Here is a 23,439-nt window from a genome sequence, read left to right as displayed (position 1 = left end):
CAGGCCTAATAACAGTGGGTAGTCCTGGGTTGGGTGGACACAGGACCAACAGGACGTGCCCTAATGGGCCAGTTTGCATCTTTTATGATATGGTAATAATGTCAACATAACAGTTGAAGCAGAAGATCAGATGAAAGCCTGCAAGAGCCCCTAAGATGATCTTTCATTTGGAGTCTGCTTCAGCTGTTCTCTGTGTCCCAATGTACAGAGACCATTTGCATCGTGGCCTTCTCAAGGAGACAAAAAAGAAATATTACTTGATAGTCATCAAAAAATATCCTGTTAAAGTTAGTTATCTCTTGTGCAAACGTTGGGCATTTGTGGTACGATAAAGCCTTGATTTGCTTTTTTGTACTACCTGTGTATAGTTTTCACAGTGCTTTTTAGAATAAGAAGGTACCGCTCACTTTGTCCCACCTGTGCTGTCTGTACCCATCGCCTTTATCCCATTAATAGATGTGTTTGAAAACAGTGGTTATGTCCTATCACCACGGCTCCTGCTGACAGACTTTTGTGACTCAACTCCTGCTGTTTAGGACCTTCTTCTAACTCCTAGCCAATCTGTTCACGGCTGCCTCTACAGCTCTGTTCTCACACTATCACTGCTCTTTCGAGATCTCTTCCTTCCCTAAAGTTTACTCCGCTGTTTAATTTATAAAGATCAGTCACTCTTCTTCCCACCTGGCTTCACAAGCCAAGCTTTTCATCTTCTCCTGGAGAGCAGGCTCCTCATGCCCCTTTGTTGCATTTGCTCCAGTTTCTCCTCACCTTTTTGAATTGCAGCTGTACACCATGTTTCAAATGGGGTTTGATCAACAGCTTGTGCAGCAATATTAACAAGTGAAACCTCTGTGGAAACGCTTGATCTGTTACTGCCTTGTACCTTTCAGAGTTTTCAGTTACATCATGAAACTAGCAATAAAACGATTGTATTTGAGTGTTTTTCTACCTCTTTTTCTTCCAGCTGGAAACTCTAAAATATATGGCAAAGTTCTGGTGCTGAGCCCATAAATGCACAACCTAAAGCCTTACTTGGGGATTTTGTTACACTTATACTGCTCCAGTCCTCAAAGTCACCAAATCCTTCAGACAATGCACTGAACCCCCCTTGCCTTCCATTTTGGTGTCATGACCTCATTCCTGTTTCCTCTGCCAAGGTCACTGAGTAGAAGATCAGTTTGATCTGTTTCAAGGTAGAATCCTGAGACCTCCTTACTTCCTTCTCCAAGGCCAATAGTTCCTCTTTCAGCACAATGTGTGGGTTTTTTTCTAGATAAATCTGTAACTCCTTACAGTTCTTGCACTAACCCCCATCTTTTCCAGCTTAAATAATAATTTCCCGGGAGGCACGGCATCAACTACTTCACTGAAGCCCATACAGATGAGATCTGCATTTCCATTGTCTATAGTATCTGGTATCTAATTGAAAGAGAGTACTGGCTTGGTCTTTCTTGAGCTGTCTTGGATAAATGGGTGTCCCTTCTCCTCCTAGTCTTTACTTCACTTCTATCATCATTTGAAGGGAGTCAAATGCCATCCTTCCTGCAGTTTCCTGCATTTTTGAGTTCAGCACAGAAATTCAGCGCGTTAAGTGCTTGGATTCAGGCTTTCACCTGAACTAGAATTGTTTGGCCTAATGAAGAGGAGGCTGAGGGGAAACCTCATCACTCTGCAGCTCCTGAAAGGAGGTTGTAGCGAGGTGGGTGTTGGTCTCTGCTCCTAAGTAACAAGTAACAGGATGAGAGGAAATGGCCTTGAGTTGCACCAGGAGAGGTTTAGGTTGAATATCACGAAAAATTTCTTTACTGGAAGAGGGGTGAAGCCCTGGCAGAGGCTGCCCAGGGCAATGGTGGAGTCTCCATCCTTGGAGGGGTTCAAAAAGTGCGTGGCTGTGGCACCTGGGGACATGGTTCAGCAGGCACGGTGGGGTTGGGCTGATGGCTGGACTGGATGAGCTTAGAAGGCTTTTCCAACCTTAACAATTCAATAATTCTATGATTTTATGTTGACTCTAGCTAAGTGGGAAGACAGACTTAAGGAGAACTCCAATTGCTATCCAATATTCATACTAGAAAACTACTAAAAAGCATTTCAAATTCACTCAAATAAGCTGTCTCCTTACTGCAGTTTTGCAATGAGATTGATGGTTCCAGATGAGCTTATGTGTGAAGAAAATTCAGTCACTGATAGCAAACCATCACTTCAGACTCTGCAATGGGCAGTGATTTTTCAGTACAGTGCTTAAACTAAACATGCCGGTGCTTAAATTGCTTGCCTGTATTGTCTTGCATTAGGCTCAGTCTCCAGGAGAACACACAGCGTGGCAGGACGGAAGGGCAGTGCACAGAGTGGGGCAGGAATCAGCCTCTGGCCTCTGCTGGTCTTGTGTCTCTAAATATGACATTTACGAGCAGGGAAGATAAAGTTCAGGTACAGTGACCATAGCTCTGTAATGTTAATAGACTCTTAATTTCAGTTTCCCCAGCTTAAGAGTATTTTAAATCACCCTTTAACTTCACAGTCAAGTGATTTCTACAACCAGTGAGTGTAAATCAGATTATTATTCCATGGTTACTGGGTCTTGAGGTCTCAGAACCACAAAACAGGGACTGAATCCAGTTTTACCAGAGAACATTGTCTGCCTACTTCCATATTTTCTGAGAAAAGAAACAATATTTAAAGCAAACAGTGAGACAGTTGCCCTGCAAAGGGCTCAGCAGCCCGAAGGGTTGGGGTTGTACCAAAAGGATCACAGAATCATAGAATAGTTTGGGTTGGAAGGGACCTAACGGATCATCTAGTTCCAACCCCCCCTGCCATGGGCAGGGGCACCTCCCGCTGGATCAGGGGCTCCAAGGCCCATCCCACCTGGCCTTGAACACCTCCTGGGATGGGGCAGCCATGAATTCCCTGGGATGGAGGGGTTGGGGTTGTACCCGAAAAAAGGAGGGGTTGTACCTGAAGGATGGAGTTATGAGCATTTTCATGGACAGCACTGCCCACCCATCATCATCCACAGAATAGACCCACAACACCTGGGAAATACTTCATATTTGGAAACCCTCTGCTTGCCTTTGGACCACTAGAGGGAGGTGCCTGTGCTGATGCGAGCTCTGGAGCCCAGCAAGCGCTGCGACTTTAAAGCGTTTGTAGATAACATGAAAACATCAAAAAGGAACTTGAATCCATATTACCGGGCTGACAAATGGCAAATGAAATATAAAATAAAAGCTGTCAACTAACAAATGTGCTGCTGAGGGTATGGAGAGCTGTCAGAGGAATCACGCGGGAGGGGAAGGCTGTGGGCACAGTTCTGCTGCTGGGTGAAGGGGGAAAGGAGCCAGGAAGGGGGCAGGAAAATAGATGGAGTTTAAGCAGAACAGGTGCCAAATCCCCAGAAACTGCTCTGCAAATTCCACTTTCTGTTAGGTGTCTGCTCTTGAGCATCGAGAGTTTTCCAAACACCAGGCTTTTCCTGCCTGAATGACCCCCAACCTTGCAGCAAAGCTGTCCCCGAGGGCTCACAGGGTGGCAGGGGAGCTACGAGATGGCTATGGGACCACATTATCTTGTGGAGCAAATAGGCTGTTGGATCAGGTCCGACTCATTCTCAGCTTGGGATGGAGGGGGAGCCTCGCTCCACAGCACGTGCAGGAAAATTATTTGGGCAACTGGATTTCTCCCAGCCTTGAGCTCAGCCAAGCTGAGAAAGAAGAGGAAGAGAAAAGACAGCTGCAGCAAGATCATAGAATCACCAGGTCGGAAGAGACCCACTGGATCATCGAGTCCAACTGTTCCTATCAAACACTAAACCATGTCCCTCAGCACCTCGTCCACCCGTGCCTTAAACACCTCCAGGGAAGGTGACTCAACCCCCTCCCTGGGCAGCCTCTGCCAGTGCCCAATGACCTTTTCTGTGAAAATTTTTTCCTAACGTCCAGCCTAAACCTCCCCTGGAGGAGCTTGAGGCCATTCCATCTCGTCCTGTCCCCTGTCACTTGGGAGAAGAGCCCAGCACCCTCCTCTCCACAACCTCCTTTCAGGCAGTTGGAGAGAGCAATGAGGTCTCCCCTCAGCCTCCTCTTCTCCAGGCTAAACACCCCCAGCTCTCTCAGCTGCTCCTCATAAGGCCTGTTCTCCAGCCCCCTCACCAGCTTCGTTGCTCTTCTCTGGACTTGCTCCAGATGGGCTGAGGAGAACTTTGTGTGGAGAATGAGGCTCACATTTCAAAACTGCTGTGGGGAATGAATTTACCTGTTGTGGCATCCACCTCCCGGTTTTATCAAACTGTACATCCTCATGTGCATCCACTGTCCGTGCACTTCCACCCCCTCTGGAACAGGACAGTGTCGCTGTCACCGTGCGTGCCCCACGTGTTCAAGGTGCAGGGAGGGAACTGCAGTGCTGCTGTCAGGTGCTGCCTGCCACATCCATCCCAGCAGCCCAGCCTTTCACTTTGTTATGGGGAATGTACAGCAATTAGCGGCTCAGACTTCTGACTGTTTCTTGGTTTTTACTTTTTCTTTCATATATTATTCATTTTTCCTGCTTGTATTAGATGTTTGCAAGTCTTCTTGCTTTGAGCTGTGAAGAGAGCATTGGGCTTGAAATGCTTGATGGTGGTGACATCCTGGATTTCTTTATGCCAGTGTTTGCTTGAGTAATTTTTTGTATGGAAGTGGAATTGATGAGCAGGAAGAAAGGGGTGGGATCTGTGAACGAAGCTACATTGCTGCCATGGGCTCTCCTGCCTCCCCCTGAAAAACAATCTTGGAGTCTTCTCCCAACCCTTTCCGTGCTCAGGCTCCTTCCAGGCCAGCTCTACCTGAAAGACATAGGATGCTGAGGAATAAGGAAGCTTGAATTTTTTGGTGATTAAGATTTTTTTGTATACTTCTTGTGAGGTATCTGTCCAAAAAGGCCCCTTGCAATGGAAAATACCCAAGCATTGTTCACCCAAAATAAAAAAAGACTGAGCTCTGTGTCCTGTGGCATTGAGTGAATTTGTTAATTGTTTCCAAGTAGATACCTCTTGCTTCTGCAAAGTTCTTTAATCTCTTCCTGAAGGACCTACTGACAAAAATGGATAAAAAATTATTTTAGTAAGTTAGCTCATGCAAATTCTCCCCTTAGCATCTCCAAAACCTCCATGGGAACCTGCATTCCCATTAGCACCTGAAACAAGCTGCTCTGAGGTGCTGGGATGCAGCATTTCCTGCAGAAAGTCGACTGGAGAGGCAGCTTATCCAGCCAGAATGGCTGAGAAGCACATTTCCAGACTCAAAAAGAGGATATCGAAGGAATATTAAAGGCACAGACACCAATATAACTTTTATTTGGAAACTGCCAGGCAATGATTTAAAAATGCAGCATCTACAAAGACGCTTGCCTTTAAACAACGATTTGAAATTCAGTTCACACATCAGTAATGTCGTTTGAACAGAGGACCTGGCATTTATTTCAGTGCTGAGCTCTTGTGGAAAGAGAGACTCGAGAGCAGGGCTGTCCACAATTGTATTAAAAAATCCTGCGCTTAAATTTTTGAGACACACTACATGAGTTTTGAAGGGTCTGCCTCCAGTGCCAGAAACATTCTGTGTTCCTTTAAAATCTGATTATGGCCCAAGCGTCCACATCCTGTTGTTTCAAACAGGGAATGTCAGAGACCAGAAAATTTTGTCAAAAATGTTGAGGAAGGAACATAGATGCGGGGGCAATTGCAATTCTTGTGTTGTCAGAGGAATGAGACCCCACATTTCAGAAGATTTTACACAAAGAATGGCAAGTGAGAGATGGGTAATTTTCCTGATTTTTTTTAGGAATCAAACCCAATTACTTCAAATTACCCTTCCATACCTTGCGTAATGTGATCAAAACTGAAAAAAGAACATCCTCACTCAAGTATTTTCCTTCTGTGATAGTATTGGTGCTATTTTTGACTCTTCCAACAATCCTTGACCGGTATTGGAAGCACTGATATTTATGATTTTAGAGGTACCACTGCTATATCACATCAGAGGAATGGTTTTGTCCACGCTCAGTAAGACTCTCATTGTCCTCTCCAGGAAGAACTGGTCCCTAGAGACAGGTAAGGATAAAACAACAAGTCAGGCCCTATGCAGTGAGTACAGAAACATCCTTAGAGACTTTGCTTTGGTCAGATCTGACCTGAAGGAATAATTATTTCAAATTGGATCAAATCATGCCATGTGGGATGGACTTAGATGCAAGGCATGGATTTTTTTTGCCGTTCCACAGAGATTCAGGGCTGTGGGGAACCAGTCCTGCAGGGGTTGGCAGGTGGACTGGCTGGTGTTACCAGGTGGGTTTGGGAGCAGCCAACATTGAGGGAGGGTTGAGGGAGATCAGTTTTGTATCTACCACTTGTCCAGATGCATTTTATTACAGTTGCTTTGCAGCTGTGTGGGAAGGAGAATGGAAGGACCTGGCAATGATAATTAACACGGGAGCTGGGACTCATCTCTGTGAGAAAACAGTAGCAAAATTGAAGTGTTTCAGCTCTGTCTATGCTGACTTGCAGGCTTGGGATCATCCTGTTAAAAGGCATAAAACCACTTTAGCAATAGATGCTCTGTGTGATTGTACCCACACAAGGACCAAGAAGGAGGAGAAGCTGTCCTAAAGAAAACAAAACAGAACCCAGTGGAAATTTATTTTTGCTTTTCTGATGGAAAGTAGGAATTGAGAGCAACAGAAATGAGAGCAAGAAGAAATGTGGTAAAGTTTAAAGGACGTGGTGGTGGAGGGAAGAGGATGTAGGGGAATGGATGAGGACTTTGCTGTGTATTGTACAACTTGGTGGGCATCACAGGTTTTTCCTTTGTTCCACTTGATGGATCCTTTGCTGATTAAACTGGGAGTGGTTTCTGACCCGCTGGGGTTGTACCTGTATTAAAGGACATCACTTGATCTTTAGTTTGACACAGGAGGTCATGCACCTACCTCCCATTGTCAAGAGAAAGCCAATGGAGAAGGCCAGCAAGAACTCAGGCCCTGAAGGTCCTCAAAATGGAACAGCAGCTCAGCACTGGGGGGATTCAGAGGCCACTTTTCCATCATTGGGAGAAACCTGGAAGTGGAAAATCTGGCTTTTACAGAATTGGTAAGCTTGGTTTAAGGCATGGCACGGACCCATGGGTCCTGTTAACCAAGGTATGATGGGAAGAATGGACTGTCCTCTACTGGGGGAGCCCAAGTCCTTTAATATTAATGATCGTCAGGGTTTCATACTCAGTACAGACGTGCCTGGGACTACAGAAACAGCTCCAGGGAGTTGCAAGGTGTTCAAAAAAAATCACATTAAAAACTGTCCAAATTGGAATAATTTAAAGAGAGTTAAAAAAGGATATTCAAGAATAGACTTGTTCTAAATGTCTCCATGCTGATTTCACTGCCTCCAAATGTGAGGTACAGGTATTTGTGGAGTTATAAGTAGGTCAGTTATTTTTGTCACTCATTATTACTTGTGAAAAACGTGTGTAGCAAATGTACTAAGATACTGCAGCAGCTGAATTTGGGACGCTAACATTGCTTTTACACAGATTTAGATATGTTGAAATGACACAATTTCCTGATCACAATGTCAAAGTCAATTATTGCCAAAGTCCGTCATATCAGGACATGCCATGTGAAACCCTGTTCTGCAGTCATGGGGCTCTCTGAAAAAACTGGTGTTGATTTGCTGCACTCTGGTTCTCAAAGGAGCTGGATACACCTGGTGGAAGCTTGGTGAGCCTGAGTCTCACTTGAGCCACAGGGTTATTTCTCTTGCTCTTATTTACAGCAATGAGCTCAGCCGTACAAAGCACAAAGCACTCAAGACCCCCTGGCAGGGCATTTTGGATTCTCTCTTGGGTTTTTTTTTTTTCCCTAAGGGAAAAAGACAAAAAGGAGAAAAAATTCCTTCTACCTCCTGCACTTAAGACTCTGCTAAAATCCTGCCCTCGAGGCTAAATGGTGGCACTGAGTGCCTCAAGAGTGATCAGTTATTCCATTTCCTTTCAGTATTTTTAAATCTCATGTAATTCAACTTCATAGAATATTCTTTGGTGTTCCAAATATGAAAATAATTAATTAGAAAGCTATTTCTTTCCTCCAGACCATTCATTATTTTCCATTGCCTTACTCAGTCCTCACTTCTTTTGCATCCTTCAAAACTTAATAGTCCCCATCTTTGAAGTCTTCCGTCACAAGAGAGCCCTTCTCTTTCTTCCCATTTGGAGATAGAGTTCTACTAGTCAGAGATGCCCAAAGGGGGGTCCTCAAAGATGTTTAAACATCCAAATTCCACAGGAATAGAAGGGAATGAGCTTTCTAAACGTTTTTGAAAAGCTGGAGCTTGTATTTCTACATTAGGTGCATCTGAAAACCCTGCTCTTTCCATCTCCCAAGTCTTCCTCTTCTTGTTTAGACCATTCCACTCATCTCCTGTGACTTTAAATATGTTTGAGAAAGCGAAGTTTAAAACTTAGTTTTCAAAGTTGGACTCTGTGAAGGTCAATGGTAGCAAATCTCCAGAAGGAACTGGATTTGGCTGATAGATATTTAAATATATCTATATATATATTTAACGTAATATGTTACATATTTAATCTAGTAAGACATGTTTGGTTTTTGTTCCCCAGCTCAAGGGAAACCCAACTCACCATGTGTCCCAAGCAGTGGTAACCACCCCCCAATTAAACCAACGCAGGCAGTCAAACAGCAAAAGAAGAGCACACCTATGATGTTGGTGTAAGAATATGTTTAAACAAAGCCAGAGGTGCAGGATTGAGAAGTGAATGTCACCTACGTAAGAAAGGAAAGCTGAAGTTTCATTATCCGAGCAGGAAAGCACCATTCCTTATGCAGGAATCATCATTCCCTTGTGATTTGGTCCTAGGCTGCAAAAGGTGCAGACGTTGGCTTAGAGCAGGGAATTACATTTGAAAAAAAAGGGAGAAAAGGAGGGTGGGAAGGTACAGTTGAATAAAGGAACACTTTTGTGAATAAAACCAGTCCCCTTCCTCTTTTTGCCTTCTTTTCCTGTGGTTTTTGCTTTGCTGGCAAGTGGTAAAATTTCTCACCACCAAGGACGCCTTCCTGGCAAGGAGTTCTGGGTATGTGTGATGAGTTGGGGATGAGAATGTCTCCAGGGGAAGGGACCAGAGCTCCTGCAAGGAGAAAGTAACTTACCTAGGCCACTTCTGAATCCCCCCCATGCCCAAAGCAGGGCTGAGAAACGGCCCCCTCCCAGGACAGGAGGAGAAATGCTGGTGGACCCTCTGTGTGTCACACACTCCCCACCCATGTCCCTAGATAACGGAATGTGGAGGAATGGAATAGCACAGGGAAAAATGATTTAGTGAAATGCCCTCCGTTGGTACCAAGAGGCTGAACTAAGTAGCTGTGATCACAGAGGAGCCAGAAACATGCTGAATTTTGGACATTATTAGCCTGATTTAGTGCCTTCAGCCTCTGAGTGATTTGAAACATGTCATGTCCTTCTGTCGGGCTTGTGGTGTTTAATGGGAGGCAAAACCTGACTTGAATCTGTATCATGCTCTGTGTTTTAAAAATAAAAACAGAACAGGCTAATTCCAGCCATCATTCCTCATTTTCAAGCCAGGCTTTCTTTTGCTGCAGCTTTGCAAACCATTTTTAATAACCGAGATGAAACATCAGGCTGTGACCTATCACATCACATTGCATCAGTCAAATTGTGTTACATCCAATAATAAACTACTGCAACTGATGTTACCCAACATGACAAGCCAAATAGAAACCCAGAGCTGGAGAATTCAAAGAAAAATGCAGTTTTGATAAGCAAAGATCTTAAAAATATCTGAGCTGCTTTTGATGGCAATTCTTAGATTTATTCTGAAGCCTAAAACCCTTGGAGAAATTGGATGGGCTGTGAGCAGGCGAATTTCTCTAGACAGTTTTGAGGCTATCTGTCTGATAATTACTTTTAAAATAAACTTCAGCTACTGTTTCAACAGAAACAGAATCGCTTTGCTTGAAGCAGGTAGTGGGGGAACAACAAGCAAACCAGGACCTGGAACTCCCTTGTGCAATCTAAGGTGACAATTGTATCTGGATTTTATTAATCAAAATATCCATTTTCAGGATGCTCCAGGCTTGTGGTGGATGCCTATGAAAAGAAGAATGTGAAAATATAAAGGAAAATCAGAATATTTCTAACTTTGCATTGTTGTGCAGTTCAGTTTGAAATTTATTTGTATGGGGATTGTTATTAAAGCAAAGAAAATCTCATCAATCAAGTCAGAACCACTTGCTTTGTGTGAAATATTTGGGTGATTTTTGCATTTGGAGAGCTTTGTTGTTTTCAGACACAGAAAGGACACAGAAAATGTGTTTTAGACAGGTTAGTTTTAGATAGAATGCAATAAAAATACAAAACCCTTCGACTTAGAACTGAAAAAAACCCTCAGGTATTTGATAGGTCCTAATTCTTTCACAAGGACTAGCATCATCTTCTTTTCCTGCATCCACTGTATTGTAAGGGTGTACATGGAAGGATGAATGACATGGTCAGATCTGTGAGTTCAGCAGATTCATTTTCAAAATGTGAATGTCTTGGCATGGTGTAGCCCAACCTATTCTTTGTTACTTCAGGTCTGGTTTGGTTCTGTGTTTTGCCATGGCTAAGACATGTATTCCGTAGCAGCAGCAAGGTACGGCTTTGAGAGGTGAAGCCCTGGCAGAGGCTGCCCAGGGCAGTTGTGGTGTCTCCATCCCTGGAGGGGTTAAAAAACTGTGTGGCAGTGGCTCTTCAGCACATGGTTTAGCAGGCAGGTCGGGTTAGGCTGATGGGGTTGGACTGGATGGGGTTGGACTAGATGAGCTCAGAGGGCTCTTCCAACCCCAGTGATTCCATGACCTGGAATAATTCCACATCTAACAAGTATCAAGAATAACATTTCAAAGGCATCTATGTTTATAAACTATTTTGCACTCGCATTTGAGAGATGCTTATGTGTTCAAGTTGTAGATATTTACTCATAAACATCTATTAAGAGGTACTAAGAGACTAAATTTTGTCAGCCAGACTTTCTTGTCTTTCTGATCATTTGGCCAGAGAGGATCGCCAGCTCTTGTAACAGATCATTACTTTGAACTGTGAAAAAGTCATGGGATCAGATCGTTGTGTTGGTAAGTGCTGGTTTGGGTCCAAAGCTCAAGGCAGCAGTTGCTGCCCTACAGATTCAGCCAGAGTTCGGTTCGTGTTGTTCTGGGGTCCGCATTCTCCACAGCCATGTGTTAGACAATATATGCTTAAACATGCATGAAAGATTGGGTGATAAGGCTATAAGGATTTTACATAACAAGTCATGAGTCATTTAAAAGCAAAATCATCCTAAAACTCCAAGTATTTTACTGCTAAAATGGAAGAAAAACTGGGAACTCCGAAATTCTGCAATATCTCAGACTGTTTCTTGGATGCTTTAACATTAAGCACAGCTCTATCACATCGCGTTTATTCTTAATATTTCTGTGTTCACAAGGAAAAAACCCACACAGAGGATATCCAGTATTTCTTACTCCTTTTACTTTATTTCACACAAAAAGAGGAGAGAGATTGATAGAGCTGAAATTTGAAGCCAGTCTCGGGGGATTAGTTTCATATTCACTTAGTTTCCTGAAAGGCTTCTGCATTTATAGTTATATTTAAAGAAAAACTAAACTGAAGGGTGAAAGCCATTAGCAATAACTCACTTGGATTTTAACTCATTCTGATGTTTACTTATTTTGATTTTAATGTACTCTGATATTCTTATGCCCCTTGTTGGCTTATTTCCATGTATTCAAGAAGTTGAATTGTTCTTACTTGCAATACTGCAAGCAAGAAGGAATACAGTCCTAGACTCACCACAGCACCAAGTTCCTGCAGATTTCATCTATCCATTTAATTTCTAGTAATAAAAATTTAGTTTAACCCCTTCAAGAAGTTTTGTTTCATCCAGTCTGACTCAAACACCTTGAAGAGCCTCAAAATCTCAGAGCCACAATGACCAGAAATATTGTTTTCATAGAATTATAGAATGCCCTGAGTTGGATGGGACCCATGAGGGTCATTGAGACCAACTTTTGTCCCCTTGCACAGGGCAACCCACACCATTCTGTTTGGTTCCTTCTAACCTAAACGATTCTCTGATTCTTTTAATTCACATTAGCTTAACTTTGACTACACTAGCTTCATTGCTTCCCTGGGTTGCAATGTAGATGACCAACCACACGATGCTCCATCCGCTGTGTCAGCTGCAATCAACTCTGCAGTGGGAGAGATGGAGGAAATCTGGTTTATTTGAAATGGTCTATTTTTCCATGAAACTCTCTTGATTGTCGTTCCCCACATTGCTGGCTTTGCTTCCATTGTCAGTTGGAGCTGGTTTTGCCTTTTCCATTATTTTGTCAGGACTAATGCTCGTTTGCAGTTTCTTCAGGTGTCTTCCCTGCCTCTTGGTGTACAGTTACCACTCCTGTCTTCTAGGTTTTTGCCTGGAACACCTGCCTGACTCAAAAAAGGACACTTGGAGAACAGTCAGAGATCTCTGTTGTACCAAGACCACTGGGTTCTTGCAGAGCAGATGTGGCATAATCTTCATATCTTGGTTACAGATGATCTTGTAAATACTTCATTGACTTTATGTGGGAAAAATACTTCAACCTCCTTCTTTCCAGGCACATAACAAATAGTTATTCATTGAATCATAGAATCACAGACTGGTTTGGGTTGGAAGAGACCTCAAAGCCCATCCAGTCCCACCACTGCCATGGGCAGGGACACCTCCCACTGGATCAGGGGCTCCAAGCCCCATCCAACCTGGCCTTGAACCCCTCCAGGGATGGGGCACCCACCACTGCTCTGGGCAACCTGGGCCAGGACCTCCCTACCCTCATAGGAAAAGATTTTCTCATAAGATCTCATCTCAATCTCCCCTATTTCAGCTGAAAATCATTCCCCCTCCTTCTCTCCCTGCACTCCCTGATCAAGAGCTCCTCCCCAGATTTCATGTAGGCAATTTTATTGCATGGAACCATTCCCATTTTTAAATATCCTATTGACAGCAAATAACTGCCAAAGTAGTAAGTATTTTTAAAGTACCACTGCTGAGCAATGTGCTGGAAAATGATCATGTTTGTGGTTGTCCCTGGGTAGTGTGGATGCAATTAGCCACTCTTATTTTTGAGATATCTAGATTGCTGAGGCACCCTTCGCAGAGAATACGAGGCTGAATCCTAAGTCTATCCCATGGCCACACACAATGGCAGAGACACTTTCCAGTGTTGTATTGCCACAATACCTGCCTGAGGTTCTCGTCTGCAGCACTGATTGCTGGAGATGGAGGAGAATATCAGAATGCCACATCCAACATCAATAAGGAACAGCAGGACTGCTGAAAAACAAATCATGCCAGGCAAACCTGATGGCTTTTATTTTCCTCTATGGCTGAATTGTTCCAGTTCTGTGGCTTTTTTTTTTGCTGGGAAAATAAATCTTTTTCAAGCTTTTCGTAGCTAAGGTCAAAACACAAAATGTTCAGGATGAGGTTTCTCCATGCTAGATCAGCCTGATAAGCACAAGGAAGAAAAGCAAAAAATTGAGGATTTTTTTTTTGTTTTGAGGGATTTGCTCTTGGAGAAAGAGGGGAAACACAACCACAATAAAATAACTGCATTAAAAGACTTAAATGGATTCAGTAACAACACAGTGTAAATTCTATCCTTAATATGGGGCTGCAAACACAACTAGTGAAATCAGTTGCAGAATCAGAGTTTTGTGGATCTGCATCAGCAGCCTCTCACAGATATGAGAGGATGGCACTGAGAACGGCTCTCCTGAAATATTATTTAAATGACTTCTTGCAAGACTCTCTGCTCAGGTTTTGGCAGCAGAACTTGTGTTTGTCATCAATTGACAACGCAATAGAAAGAGATTTTGCCACTTGAATTCTGGTGCAAGAGCAAGGATGCATAAGAGATATTAGACCATACTGATATGAGATGCTCTAGATGTTTAATTTCTGACTGCTTTCTTCCTGTTGCATAGTCAGGATGCTACACCCACGGCTAATGGTGGGTTTGCTGCAACAGCTCTAGCTAAGGTGCATTCAAGTGCCCTGTTGAACTGTGCTGCCTAACAAGGGCCAATCTGCAGGTGAACAAAACCACGAACTTTCAGCTAACCTGCAGATTTTCCAGCCCTGATCTATTGAATTGCATCTCATCCTTGTTAAAAAGGGTTTTAAGCTGTCCTCCTTTAGGCAGCAGCACCTCTGGACCAGCAGTGACCCTGTGGAGTTACATGACCAGAGGTTTGAGATCATACAGTCTGTGCAGTCAGAGGCTCCACAAGGTGAAATTAAACAAGTTTGTATATTTTATATGGACATCATCATCGTTTTTTTCATAGAATCATAGAATCATAGAATAATCAGGTTGGAAGAGATCCACCAGATCATCGAGTCTAACCATTCCTATCGAACACTAAGTCATGCCCCTTAGAACCTCATCCACTCATCCCTTAAACACCTCCAGGGAAGGTGACTCAACCCCCTCTCTGGGCAGCCTCTGCCAGTGCCCAAGGACCCTTTCTGTGAAAAAGTTTTCCCTAATGTCCAGCCTAAACCTCCCCTGTTGGAGCTTGAGGCCGTTCCCTCTTGTCCTGTCCCCTGTCACTTGGGAGAAGAGCCCAGCTCCCTCCTCTCCACAACCTCCTTTCAGGCAGTTATAGAGAGCAGTGAGGTCTCCCCTCAGCCTCCTCTTCTCCAGGCTAAACACCCCCAGCTCCCTCAGCCGCTCCTCATAAGGCCTGTTCTCCAGCCCCCTCACCATCTTCTTATCCTTCCTCTGTAACTTTGGCACAAGTAACAGATGCGCTGATTATCATGAGGAAGGCTGAAACCCATGTGAGAGTCTGTAAAAAGTGCATTGATTTAACCAAAACTGTATAAAACGGAGCCTTTCATTGGCAGGAATGCAACAAAACCCACTGATAACAGAGGCGGAACCAAGCTGGGGCAAGATTAAGGTGTGTTATGTCTATTTTCATAGAATCATAGACTGGTTTGGGTTGGAAGGGACCTCAAAGACCATCCAGTCCCACCCCTGCCATGGGCAGGGACACCTCCCACTGGATCAGGGGCTCCAAGCCCCATCCAGCCTGGCCTTGAACACCCCCAGGGATGGGGCAGCCACCATTGCTCTGGGCAACCTGGGCCAGGGCCTCCCCACCCTCATCATGAAGAAATTCTGCCTTATGTCTCGTCTAAATCTTCCCCTTTCCAATTCAAAGCCATTCCCCCTCGCCCTGTCACTCCAGGTCCTTGTAAACAGCCCCTTCTCAGCTTTCCTGGAGCCCCTTTCAGCACTGGAAGCTGCTCTAAGGTCTCCCTGGAGCCTTCTCCTCTACCAGCTGAACAACCCCAACTCTCTCAGCCTTCACAGCAGAGGTGCTCCATTCTTCTCATCATCTTTTTCACCCTCCTCTGGACCTATTCCAACATCGTTTGGGAGCTTCATTCACCTTGAACAAGTAACAAGTGTCCTCTGATACAGCTGCCTTGATGTGATAGAGGTGAGGACAAAGCTGGTTAGATTTTGTCTCAGAGTCGTCCTACTGGTGTTATAAACAAAAAATATGTGACGCTAACAGTTCACAGAAGAAATTTGAGCGTTTGGTTTTGTTCCAATTCAGAACACGAACAAAATGTTGAAACATCAAATGAATTGGGGCTTTTAACCAGCTGCGAGGGGGAGCTCCTGCTGGCTCAGTTCAGAACCACAGACGTGGTGCCAAGAATAAGGCACAATTAGTGAGTGGTATTTCATCTTTTGGTGAAATTGAGGATGTCCCCCTGCTGCACACAGGCTGGTGAGGACATCTGTCATAAAATAACACAGCTGGAATGACAGTGTCTGTCTCCAAGGCATAGCAGGTCAGAAGAGGGAAATTCCTGCCTTGACCCACAAACAGCTCTATCCTTCACCTTTTAATTCAAGCCAGTTCCATACCTCAGTCCCTCTCCTTCTGTGAGGAGAGACTGAAACTGCCCCTCCCAAACTTATCGCATCAAAAGAACTGAATCCAACCTAGTTTCAATCCTCCCTTCCCCAATTGCCCTCCAATCAAGTGCAATATGAAGGAGCAACAAGGAAATTCTTGCTCTTGGGAATATATTTACCTGGTATTCCTGGATTTTTTTTGAGCATCTTCTATGAGCTCTTCCTATGCTTTCAGCCCACCAGATCTCAGCAATCTGCCTTAGCTGACCCTCCTCTAGCCAGGGGAGATGGACTAGCTGCTCTGCAGATTTCCTTCTAACCTCAACAATTCTGGGACTGTATTATCCTATACACTTGCTCTCTTTCTCTCCTCTCTTCATGCCATGCCTTTCCCTTCTGAGCCTGCCTCTTGGCACAAACGAGTGAATGTGCTGAGAACAAGCCAACAGGTTGCGCTAAGACCCAGACCTAGTTTGTAAAATGAGCCTGGTAACAGTCTTATACATAGCAGGAGAAGGCTCATTCATTCCAACTGTGTCCCAGACATGGGGAAGCTCCTACCTCTGTATCAAAATGTGCAGTAACAGCTCCTGCAAAGCACTGAGTTGGCATAAAACACTCTGCTAGTTCAAATTTCTCAGCGACTGTTTGCAGGGGGAGCTTTGTCTTAGCGGGCTTCCTGCCTGACCTGGTATTGCCTGTCCCACAGCCAGCAGAAAGGCAGCATTAAAACAACATCACCTTGTCTGGTTCATCCAGCAGGATGGTGATCAATGCTCGTGCTTGGTATGGACCAAACTGGTACTGAACGACGAGCTGAATCTGCACAGATTGCAGCACTAAAAATATTACTCTCCTAGAAGTTCAGTTGGAGCAAATCTACTGTTTTCCTAAAATATGAACATCAAGAAAACCCTCAAATATTAAGTTAACCCTCAGCTAGCTGAACAGAGAATAAATCACAAACATCCTGCAGGCACATCATAGTACCATCAAATCTTCATCACCTTAGGACAAGGTCCTATGCAAACACTGTTGGCAGAGTGTTCAATTGCTCCATGGGGCACCCGCGATTCATCCCTATGAGCTGTTCCAGAAGCCTCCCTGTCACTGAGTCACACGTGGGCAGATCCATCACCCTGCTCTCTGCAGACAAGACAAAAGCTCAACTTCTCAAAGTGCCCTGTTAGCACACAGGCAAATTTGCTAATATCCCACAGTGAACTTTTCAGCTGAAAGAGGGGAGATTTAGATAAGATATTAGGAAGAAATTCTTTACTGCAAGGGTGGTGAGAAACTGTCCCAGGCTGCCCAGAGCAGTGGTGGCTGCCCCATCCCTGGAGGGGTTCATGGCCAGGTTGGATGGGGCTTGGAGCCCCTCATCCAGTGGGAGGTGTCCCTGCCCATGGCAGGGGGTGGGCTTCAGGGTCCCTTCCAACCCAAACCATTCTGTGATTCTGTGATTCTGTAATTCTGATTGATTTGTACAAAACAAAAAGCAGGTTGCAAACCCAGGCAGAGGAGCTGTGGCTGAAAGGGTGGCTGAATGCTTTGCTGCTCCCGTGAAGGGCTGTCAGTTCAAACTGAGTCTGGAATCTCAAATAAAATGAACTAATTTTCCCTGTCTGGAAACGTCCCAGGATTCCAAGTAATCTGGTGTCACATTGCCAGTGGAGTTGGGTAAATGATTTATTCCACAGTTTAATGATTTATTCCACAGTTTTGGTCTCTTTTTTTTTTGCAACATCTGTGAGCAGTTCAAGATGTCTTTGAATATATTGCTTGATCAGATTTCTTCAATGAAATAATGGCAAGGCTTTTTTCCAGTCCATGAGCCTTGCGCTAGGAAAACCAGACTTCTGTTTATTGTGAGGTGGGTTGCAGTTTCTATGCCTGTACAGTTTCCTGACACCTTTGTAAACTCAAGTAAGAGCCCCTGGAAGTTACCCCAAGTATGCCTGGGCTATGTAGGCTGGGATTTATGATACCCAGTGTGTGTAATTCACAGTTCCTCCAAGCAAAAGGAGCAATCGTCTTGGCTGAGCCAATTATTATCCCATCTTCCATGTGCTTGGAATGCATGGATGATGTGCACCTAATGCTCTGTACCTAAGGCTCTGGAGCGTGTCCAGAGAAGAGTGACGAAGCTGGAGAAGGGGCTGGAGAACAAGTCTCAGGAGGAGCGGCTGAGAGAGCTGGGGTTGTTCAGCCTGGAGAAGAGGAGGCTGAGGGGAGATGTTAATGATCTCTACAGCTACCTAAAAGGAGGTTGTGGAGAGGAGGGAGCTGGGCTCTTCTCCCAGGTGACAGGGGACGAGACAAGAGGGAATGGCCTCAAGCTCCACCAGGGGAGGTTCAGGCTGGACATCAGGAAAAAATATTTCACAGAAAGGGTCATTGGGCACTGGCAGAGGCTGCCCAGGGAGGTGGTTGAGTCACCTTCCCTGGAGGGGTTTAGGGGACGGGTGGATGAGGTGCTGAAGGACATGGTTTAGTGTTTGATAGGAATGGTTGGACTCAATGATCCAAGTGGGTTTTTTCCAACCTAGTGATTCTGTGATTCTGTGATGTCTATCACACAACTCCAGAAAAACTGTTACAAGAAATCAGAAGGCCAGACTTGGGGAAGAACAGCTGCAAAGGTTCCTGGAGGCAAAGGACCTGGGATTACAGGTTGACAGCGGCTGAACGTGAGCCAGGAGTGGCCAAGGTGGGTAAAAAGGCCAACAGCATCCTGGCTTGGATCAGGGGCAAGGAAGGCATCATCCCCCTGCATGCAGTGCTGGTGAGGCTGCATCTCAAATCCTAGGTTCACTTTTGGGCACCACAGTACAAGAAAGACCTTGAGGGGTTGGAGCACATCCAGAGAAGGGAACGGAGCTGGGGAAGGGGCTGGAGAACAGGGGTCCTGGGGAGCAGCCAAGGGCCCTGGGGCTGTTCAGTCTGGAGAAGTGGAGGCTGAGAGGAGACCTCATTGCTCTCTGCAGCTCCTGGAAAGAGGTGGTGAGATGGGTGCTGATCTCTGCTCCCAAGTAATGAGAAGAAACTCCCTCAGGTTGTGCCAGGGGAGATTTAGATTGGGTATTAAGAGACATTTCTTAATTAAAAGAATGGTGAAGCCTGGCAGAGGCTGTCCAGGGTGGTGGTTGAGCCTCCATCCCTGTAGGTGTTCGAAAACCATGTGCCCGTGGCACCTGGAAACATGGTTTAGTTGACACAGTGGTGTTGGGCTAATGGTTGGACTTCATGAGATAAGAGGTCTTTTCCAGCCCTAATGATTTTATGATTCTATGACATTTAGTGCTCATGGAGAGGTGAATATTAAATTTACGTACAAGGCAGGGGGAAATGGTGGAGGCAGCTTGAGGTTGTTAATCCAAGTTCAGTAGAGTTCAGGCTTTAGAACGAATTAGAAAGAAAAAAATATTAAAGGTGTGGTGGAAAATGTGATTTTATGTAACAAGGAAATTGCCTTACAAATAATTCAATCTTCTCTTTAAATGCTCGATGTATCAGACAGAAAGATGCGGCAGAGTTTTTCAGAAATATATTTCATTGAAAAAAGAATCCTATAGTGCAGATAAGTGTTTCCCTCTTGGCAGAAGCTAAAGAAAATTCACTAAACAAAGAAAAGAGAGTGGGCCAGCAATAAATGTTATCCAGGTGAAGAGGTTTGAGGTAGAAACCAACAATAAGTGCAGGCAGCCATGCCTGAATGTGCTGACTTGTCCCATTGTGAGGTTCAGTTTTCACTTTTTGATAACTTTGCTACTTTAATTCACTGGGGCTGCAGCTCTCCCAAGCAGGGTCTGGGTTTGAAAAACTGCTACTGTGGATCAGGGCTAGGGGCAAGGTCTTTAGGAGTTGATTAGCCCTGACTCTGACTGCAGCACATGCAAGGACGACTCCAAGTTTTTTCCTCCAAAATGTTTTAAAAATCGGGAAATTCATCCAAACATTACATGCATAAAGGCATAGAATCATAGAATCATAGAACCACCAGGTTGGAAAAGACCCACAGGATCATTGAGTCCATTGTTTGGTTAGAAAAGTTTGGTTTGGTTGGAAAAGACCTTTGAGATTATTGAATCCATCCATCCCTGTCCACTGCTAAATCAAATCCCTGAGCACCTCGTCCACTCGTCTTTTAAACCCTCCAGGGTTGGTGACTCCACCACCTCCCTGGGCAGCCTCTGCCAGTGCCTCATGCAGGAAAATGAAGCTTTAAAGGGAAAAACCAAATGATTTGAAAATGCTGGAGTGGAGATTGCCCTGACCTGTTGGCCATGTGTCCAAGGAGCCCCAGCTTACCTGCCAGGCAGCACGGTTCTGTAACAGCGCTGCAAGAAGTCAAGAGATTGTAATGTCATATAATACCAGATTTTCCATTTTAGCCTGGGAAAGAAAAGATCTGTAAAAATATGACTTTCGCATTAGAGTTTCATTTCAGTGAGGGTCATCGATTACAGCCACAAATGGGGTTTGGTGCCTAAATATCTCTTCAGCTGTTTAAATCCAGCCCACAGGCTTCCCTGCCAGTCACTAACGCTCTGCTTAACAGGCATCTTCTCTTAGAGAGACTTAGACCTTCTATACTTTACAGGCTGACCCGTATAAGGAGCAGCTACAGTCACTTGGTCTGTTCAGGCTGGAGAAGAGGAGACTGAGGGGGAACCTCATAGCATTTTACTGCTTCTTCACAAAGGGAGGAGGAGCAGGTGTTGAGCTCTTCTCTCTGGTGACCAGTGATAGGGGCCAAGGGAATGGCAGGAAGATGCGCCAGGGGAGAGTTAGATTGTGCATTAGGGATAGGTTCTTCTCCCAGAGGGTGGTAGAGCACTGGAACAGCTTCCAGAGGAGCAGTCACAGCAAGCCTGACAATATTTCAGAAGTGTTTGGACAAGGCTTTCAGCCTCATCGTGTGAATGTTGGGGTATCCTGTGCAGGGACAGGAGTTGGACTCGATGATCCTTGTGGGTCCCTTCCAACTCAGGACAAGTTTCAGTGTAGATCCCACTTTTCCTCCTACAAGCATGTTCTAATGTTTTCTTCAGAAGGCTGCTGACCTCCAAATGTAGCTGAGGCACTTCCCAAGCAGATCATGTCCATTAGAAAAGCAGAAACTAGTACTTGGAGTTTGAGGTGCACTCCAAAACGGCCCCCCAGTAACAAACAATAATGGCTAAAAGAGTTGTTCGAGAGAGGGTGCTCAGTCCTAGGAATGTTTATTCTTCTCCCCATGAAGTCAGAAGAAATCACAGTGTTGCTGCTGCAAAATTCAAAGATGCATACAGATGTAGGCACATGTATTTAGTCTGCCTGCAAAGGAAAATTCAGCAACTTAACTCTACCAGAGTAATTATCCTCCTACAAGTACAACTCCTCACATGAGCACTTGTATGCAGCAGGGTTTTCTGTTTTATCTCACGCTGCATTCAAAGCAAAGCAAAGCAAAGACACTAAACTCTAAAAGGCATCTGTAGGAAGGGATGTGAGTGGGAGCTGTACTGGCAAAATTATAACGCTGGTATAATTACCCTGATCAATTTTCCATATAAAACAGACTTCAGAAGAACTCATTTGTTAAACTATGTAAGCCTCAGCCTTTACTCTAGTGGCGTCTCTGTTCACCAGTCAACATAATGAACACAGGCAATTAAGGTGCACCAGAAACCTGGTTAAATTTCCTAAATGCTTTTCCCAATGTCCAAATGCTTGATTTGCAAAACTAATGAGCTGCTAAAGTCCCTCGGTATAAATCAGCTCATCTCCACTGACTTCTGCTGCAACCCTCTCATGCTTACAAGCAGAAAGCTTGGGTGCTTCGTAACCATGGACTGCTCTGGGAAGCAGTATTATGGTTATTTTCAATATTTACAATTTGATCCTAGAAGTTAATTTGGACAGTGTAACCAGTGATTGAATTAAATAGCAGGCTCAGCACAACTGCAAGCACTTACGCTAAGGAAAAAACCCAGCAGTTTTCTTATGGGGTGAGCTCTGCACAGGGAGGTGCCAGTCAATGCCCTACTGGAATGGCCAAGCTTACAGCCCCCACTTGTCACCCGAGCAAATTTCTTCCCAGGAAATGGCATCAAACCCGCAGGATCTTGCCCCTGAGAAATCAGGAGCCAGCCCTGCCTCCTCATTAGCAGCAGGATATAATAGGAGCTGGGGTACATTTGTCATTTGCTGGGTGAATACCATTTAAATGTATAAAAGATTCTGGTACTTGATTGTTCAGCAGCAGAAAGTGAATGGATGTCAAGTCCTTTGCTCACAACTGTGTTGGCTAATGCTGCCCTCAGGGGGTGAGACTCTAAAACCTGAAGTGTTTATGGCTGATTTGAGAGAAAGTGATTTGCTCAAAACCCTCCCTATATTTAGGGGGTTTAGCGCTAAAGAACTGGCCCTACTCCTACAAAGGACCTGATTTCAATTCTGTTACCAGCATTCTGATCCAGAAGTGTTGAGAGGAGAAAAAGTGCAAGGAGCAGCATTGGAAAAGCAGTGAGTCCTGCCTTAGCAGCTGTGCCACACCCCAGTTTCATCGCCCCGTTCTTACACCCGTGCTCACACTCAGGAGCAGCACTGGTTTGTAGGGAAAGGTGCCATCTGGGGAAAGAGAGGGCGTTTGGGATCTGAATTGGTCCATAGCTGCTGGCTGCATCCCTCTGCAGGGCTGCTGGCATTCCTCACATTCAGGAGGCCAAGATTGATTATTGGGCCACCTCTACTGCTCTTTTCCTGCACGCTTATTCTTACTGACGAGGCTCCAGGCTGCCCTGTACTAATCAAACATCATGCAAAGTAGGGTTTGTGTATCCAGAAGCAAACTCCTTGCCTTCTAAGGCAAGAGTTTGGGCCAGCTGAAGCAGACATATGGAAATACTAAAGGAGACATGTAATTTTAAGTGGATGATGAGTTATGGCTTTCCCATGAAAGGTTGGACTTGTGCCATATCAGAAAGGTGATCGCAGTTCTGCCGCTGAGCTACGGAAATAGAATAGAATAGGAGTGGAATAGAATAGCAGTGGACTGGACTGGACTGGACTGGACTGGACTGGAATAGAATAGAATTTCAGTTGGAAGAGACCTACGGTGATCATCCAGTCCAACTGCTTGACCACTTCAGGGCTGACCAAAATTTAAAGCATATTGTTATTGAGCACCTCCCCGATGCAGACAGGTTGAGACAGTTGGGGTTGTTCAGCGTGGAGAAGAGAAGGGTCCAGGGAGACCTTAGAGCAGCTTCCAGTGCTGAAAGGGGCTCCAGGAAAGCTGGGGAGGGGCTCTGGATCAGGGAGTGCAGGGATTGGATGAGGGGAATGGTTTTAAGATGAAAGAGAGGAGATTGAGATGAGATCTTCGGAAGAAATTTTCCTGTGAGGGTGGGGAGGCCCTGGCCC

The sequence above is a fragment of the Phaenicophaeus curvirostris genome, chromosome 20 (assembly GCF_032191515.1).
Source record: "Phaenicophaeus curvirostris isolate KB17595 chromosome 20, BPBGC_Pcur_1.0, whole genome shotgun sequence".
Classification (NCBI taxonomy): domain Eukaryota; kingdom Metazoa; phylum Chordata; class Aves; order Cuculiformes; family Cuculidae; genus Phaenicophaeus; species Phaenicophaeus curvirostris.
This window is presented reverse-complemented; position numbering follows the sequence as displayed.